Consider the following 5,268-nt stretch of genomic DNA (forward strand, 5'->3'; position numbering starts at 1 on the left):
CCGACCCGAGCCCCCAGGCCCCTCCAGTGCTGGCCCGCGGGGGCCATGCTCCATCGTGTGCACGGTGCCCCCAGCCGCGCGGGACGGTCTGGGCAGCTCCCGACTGCTCGGGCCCGCGCCCGCCCCAGCCCGTGTTTGTTTGTCCTTTTGCTTTTGCAGCTGTGCGGGGAGTGACCGCCGAGATGAAAGCTCCCCGCGCTCCCTGGGAAAACAACCTCCCTGCGGCCCCTTCCCAGCCCCAGCCAGGCCTGGCTCGGCCTCGCACCCGGGCGGCTGCGGAAGCAGGGGGTGGATCCGGCCAGCTCACGGGGCGCTGGCGGGGCCGGTCGTCGGTCACATCAGGGGCAAAGCAGCAGCCAAAGGCGGGCCACCGGGGCTGGAGAGAAGGGGGACTGCATGGGGGGGCTCCCCAACAAGCCGCTTGCCCCGTGGTCACGGCCGGCGAGGGGCCATGCACCTGGGCTCTGTAGGGCCGGAGCTGGCTGCAACCCCCTACCCGTCGCCTGGAAGACCCCCCACCATCTCTCCGCCCAGGGGCTGCTCTTATCCACCGCCCAAAGGCTGCAGCCACCTCTGGGGTGTGACACAGCTGCTCCTCCGGTGCAGGAGGGGGTCCAAGCCCCGGGAGGGGCACGGTCACCTTTGAACAGCCGGGGCAAGCGCTATTGCTCTTGGCACCGGTGCCTCGGAGGGAAACGCTCCAAGCCCCGAGGCCCCGTGCCAGAGCCAGCGCCGGCCCCCAGGCTCTCCTCGCAGGGCACAGGGTGGCACCGGGCAGCATGGGAGGGGGTCCCGGTTGCAGGACAGGGGCAGGCGGAGGCGGGCGAGAGTCGAGGGGCAGCAGTGGGGTCATGGGGGTAGGGGAGAGCCTTGGACTGGGCTCGACTGAGCCAGAGCCTGGCCCCTCCAGCCCGGGCAGCCGAGCGGGGAGCCCAGCCCTCTGCTCGTGCACCGTGGGATGCCGTGGCCTGTACTTTTCCAGCCCATCCCCGGGCAGAGCAAGGCGGGGGGTGCAGGGACAGGGCCGGGCCCTCTTCCCATCACTCACAGCCGCGCTACACCCCTGGGGCCACCCCTGGGGAGCTCGGGGCCTCGCGCGGCTCTTCCCTGCGCTTGAAGAGGGAGTTTCCACTGGAAACCTCCGACCCCGCGGGCGGGTGAGCACGTGCCAGCTCCGAGCGGGTGCCAGGGCCGCGGGGTGGGGAGGGGTGGGGGGACCTGCATTTCCCTGCCCGCGCGACCCAGGCACCAAGGTCAGTGCCCTGGGATGGGATGGGAAGGGAGGGGAGGGGAGGGACCTGCATGCGTGCAAGCAGGAAGGGAAATGGGTGTGCATGTGTGTGTGCATGAGTGCAAGGAAAATGTGTGTGTGTGTGCGTGTGCGTGGCCATTTATGTGCGTGAGAGCTAGGGAAGCTGTGTGTATATGTGGGTGTACGAGTGGAAGGGAAGGTGTGCACGCAAGTGTGTGTGTGTGCATGCATCACAGCAGACGATATGCCTGTGTGCACAAGAGCAAGGGAAGGTGTGTGTATATGTGTGCGTGCATATGTGTGCAGGTATGTAGGACAGCAAGGAAGCTGTGCGCATGTGTGCAGGTGCATGTGAGCGCTAATGAGAGCCAGGGAAGGGGTGTGTGTGTGTGTGAGTACATGCGTGTGCACGTGTATGACAGCAAGGGAAGGTATTGTGCACACACTTATGCCTGTGCCAGCGGGATGCGAGGGGTGCACAGATGCTCTGAGTCTGGTCCCCTTCCCAGCTGGGAAGTGAAGCATCTGTGGCCTGCTGGCATGACCCGGCTGGCACCCACCTGCCCCTCGCCCCCAGGCACCCCCAGGCCCAGCTCCCTCCTGCTTCCCCAGGGGAGGGGGAGACCCCAGTCCTGACCCACAGGTCCCTGCAAGCGCTCCCGCATCCCCTCTAGGCATGACCAAGACCCCCCAGGCTTCGCCAGCCACAAGGCATGGGGGTCGGGAGGCAGCTGCATCCTCATGGTCATCAGGGCAGAGGCAGCAGCTGGGAGCCCGCGACCGGTGCCTGCAGCTGGGCTAAGACCCGGCCTGGCACAGACACCACCACCTTTCTGCCCCATCCCGTCAAATGGGGAGTAGCCAGGGAGAGAAAGGAGCAGACCCCCAGCTCCGGAGAGCTGCACTCTGCATGAGTTTCCATTGGCAGTGCGTGCCTCGGCCACACGTGTGCATCCGCGCCAATGCAGCCACGCGTGTGCATTTGCATGCAGACCTGCTGTGCCCGCGTGGCCTGTAGCTCGAGAGTCCTGCTGGAAAATCCCAGCCCCTCCCTGCCTGCCCTGCTCCGGTCCCCACGGCTAATCCATCACTGCTGGTTCCTGCCTCCTCTCCAGCTCTGCCCTTTCTCCCCAGCCTGGATGAGGCCCCAGGGTCCCAGGGGCAGCACAGCACGTGCTACGGGGTCAGGCTGCACAATGCCTGGCCCCGACAGCTGCTGGACCGGGATGGGGGGCGGTCCTTTTTGCATGACAATGCTGGGAGCAAAGCCCCAGCTGCTCCAGACAGGCTGGGCCATGTGGGGGGAGTGGGGGCCGGAAGATAAACAGGGCAGGGGATGGGACCCTGCAATGCAGGCCAGGCTAGGAGGGGCTGGGGCTTAGGTCCAGCAGGGTACTTGGGGGCTGCAGAGTAGCCTGCCCAAATATCAAGTCCTGCCTCCCCCCGGGGTGGCACAGATGTCCCTGCCCCCCACCCCAGTGCTGCGCCAGCTGGCCAGGCCGGCAGACAGCCGCACGTGCCGGCACGGGGCAGATGGCTGCAGGCGGGGAGACAATGGGTCACCCCGGGAGAGGGGCAGCGCGAGGGGCAAGGCCTGCCCACCAGCAGCAGGCAGCCCCGGCGGTGCGGACCCAGGAGTCCTGGTGCCCAGTCCCGTGTCTGGGGCCTTGTGCTCCCCGCTGGGCCCCCAATGTGCTGGCCTGGGGTGGCTACTGCACTGGGCACAGCAATGACACCCCGTCCCGTGAGACCCGGGCAGAGACCGGAAGCCCTGAGCACTCGCTCCCCGGCCTTGCTCAGCGCCCTGCTCCCTTCCCAGGGCTGCCCACGGGACCCAGAGTCTGGCCGCAGCACTCAGGCCCCAGAGCAGGCACATCCCAAGGGGACCGGGGGTGTTTGTGGGCCTGATCCTGCTGCTCAGCAGGTCCTGAGGGCAGGATCGGGCCCTGCATGGGCCACTCAAGGAAGTCAGAGGCCCCCGCACGGAAGATTTCACCCAAATGCTGGAGATGCTCCCCCCAGACCCAGCCGTGGGCCCCCTGCTAAGGGGGGGGATGTGCTGCCAGCTGTGCAGTGCCAGCTGTGCCCGGTGCAGCTGCAGGAAGCCAGTGAGGATGGCACGGCACAGAGCTGATGCCCAGGGCACATGCGGGTGCCTGGGTCCCTCCAGCACTGCCGGGCTGGGCTTGGGCACGGGCACCTGGAGGTGACATGGTAGGGGGAGGGAAAGGGTAAGTTTTGCATGGAGCTTTGCACACCCAGCACTCCCAGCATGCACACACTCGTGTTTGCGTGCACAGCTGCACATGCATGAAAGCACATCCACACCAACCTGCACATGCAAACACGCCTATACCCACATGCCCAGGCTTTTGCAAACAGCCGTGCCTGCTAATCCGTGCATGCGCATGCGTGCACACACACATGCACAACTACGTGTGCATGCGAGCACGCACGCACACATGCACACACGCACAGGCCTGCACTGGCAAACATGCCTGCACACGTATGGCCAGACTCATGCAAACGGCCGTGCATGCGAATACATGCACACCTCTGTGCTAGCCTCGAGCACACCCAGGGTGGACACGCACGGGGCTCACAGCTGTCAGTGCTGGGGGGCGAGGGCACAGCCCGAGGGGCCTCAGCAGAGCCAGGAGGGTCCTTTCCTCCCTCCCCGCCCTGGGATTTGGCTCCAGGAGAAGCAGGGCCGGGGCAACCGGTCGGGAGCAAATGAAGGGACCATTGATGGAGGCCTGGTACCTACGGAGCAGCCTCCCTGGCTCTGCCCCAGCCCTGGGCACCGGCTATTTGTGGAGCCGACCGGGGGCAGGCCGAGGTGCCAAGAGGTTCCTAGCCTCCGACGACGCCAAGGGCGGATAATTATAGCCACAGAAGCTAAAAATAGGCCGGGGAGGAACAAGGAGGGTTATTTTTAGCAACGGCTCAGAGCTTTGTTCCATCAGCAACTTCTAGCGCCCGCGCCGCGTCTCCGAGCTGGGGCTGGGAGCGCAGCCAGCGGGGTCTGCCCACGCCCTGCCCCACGCCCCTGGAGCTGCCAGGCTCCCCGATCCCCCAGGGCCAGGACTGGGGGTCACTCTTTGCCACCCAGGAACACAGCCTTCGGCTTTGTGCTGCCAGGGACGAGCTGGGCTCGGGCGGGGGGCGAAAGGCTGGGGGCAGAAGCAGCAGGGTGCTGGCGGGTGCTGGGCTCCGGGCTCCCCTGTACGAAGCCAGGGAGAGGCGCAGACCTCGTGGGTCTCCATGGGCTCCAGCTGCCAAAGGGAGGTCAGGCAAGGTTGCAAGAGGCCTCAGAGGCTCCTCAGCTCCAGGAGATGAGATAAGTCAGGGCTCTGCACCTCTGCCCACTGGTGCCAGACACTTGGTACCAGCTGGGGAAGCAACAGCAGCACCGGGGGGTGGCAGTCGAGGGGGGAAGGTGCCCAGTGGGCACATTGCAAGAGGTGCAGGGGCCCAGGGCCATTTGCATCCAGCTCTGCAAGCCGGGCCCCTTCCCCTCACGCCCATTTCCCAGCCGCTGTCCCCCAGCCCCTCTCGTCTGGCAGCTGGGCTGCGGTGCCCCTTGCAGAGGGGCTGAGCCTGGCACCAGAGCTGAGGGAGGCTGCAGGAGGGGCTGGCCAGGGCGGCAGGCGTCTGCCCCCTCCCCAGCTTCTTGGCAGCCTCCGGAGGCAGGAGCCAAGCCGCCGTGCGCCGCATCCAGGAAGGAGCGGAGTCGAGGAAGGAGGGGGGGGTGGTCTCTGCGACGGCCCAGCCCCACTGAATCATGCCCCAGGGCTGTGGGGTGGCGTCATGCGGCGGCTTCCCAAACGCCCTGGCGCCTGGCCCGAGCTCCTCATGCGGCTGGAGAGCGGCCAGGGCAGGAGCCGGCGTGCGGGAGCGTGGTCAGGGAGAGGGGCTGCACTGACACGGGGCTGGGGGGCCTGGGACTGGCCTCTGCGCAGCTCCTCCAGGGGCCCCCCTCAGTCTGCAGCCAGAGGCCAAGGCCCCAAGCAAGT

Source organism: Alligator sinensis, unplaced genomic scaffold (assembly GCF_000455745.1).
Source record: "Alligator sinensis unplaced genomic scaffold, ASM45574v1 scaffold1295_1, whole genome shotgun sequence".
Taxonomy (NCBI): Eukaryota; Metazoa; Chordata; order Crocodylia; family Alligatoridae; genus Alligator; species Alligator sinensis.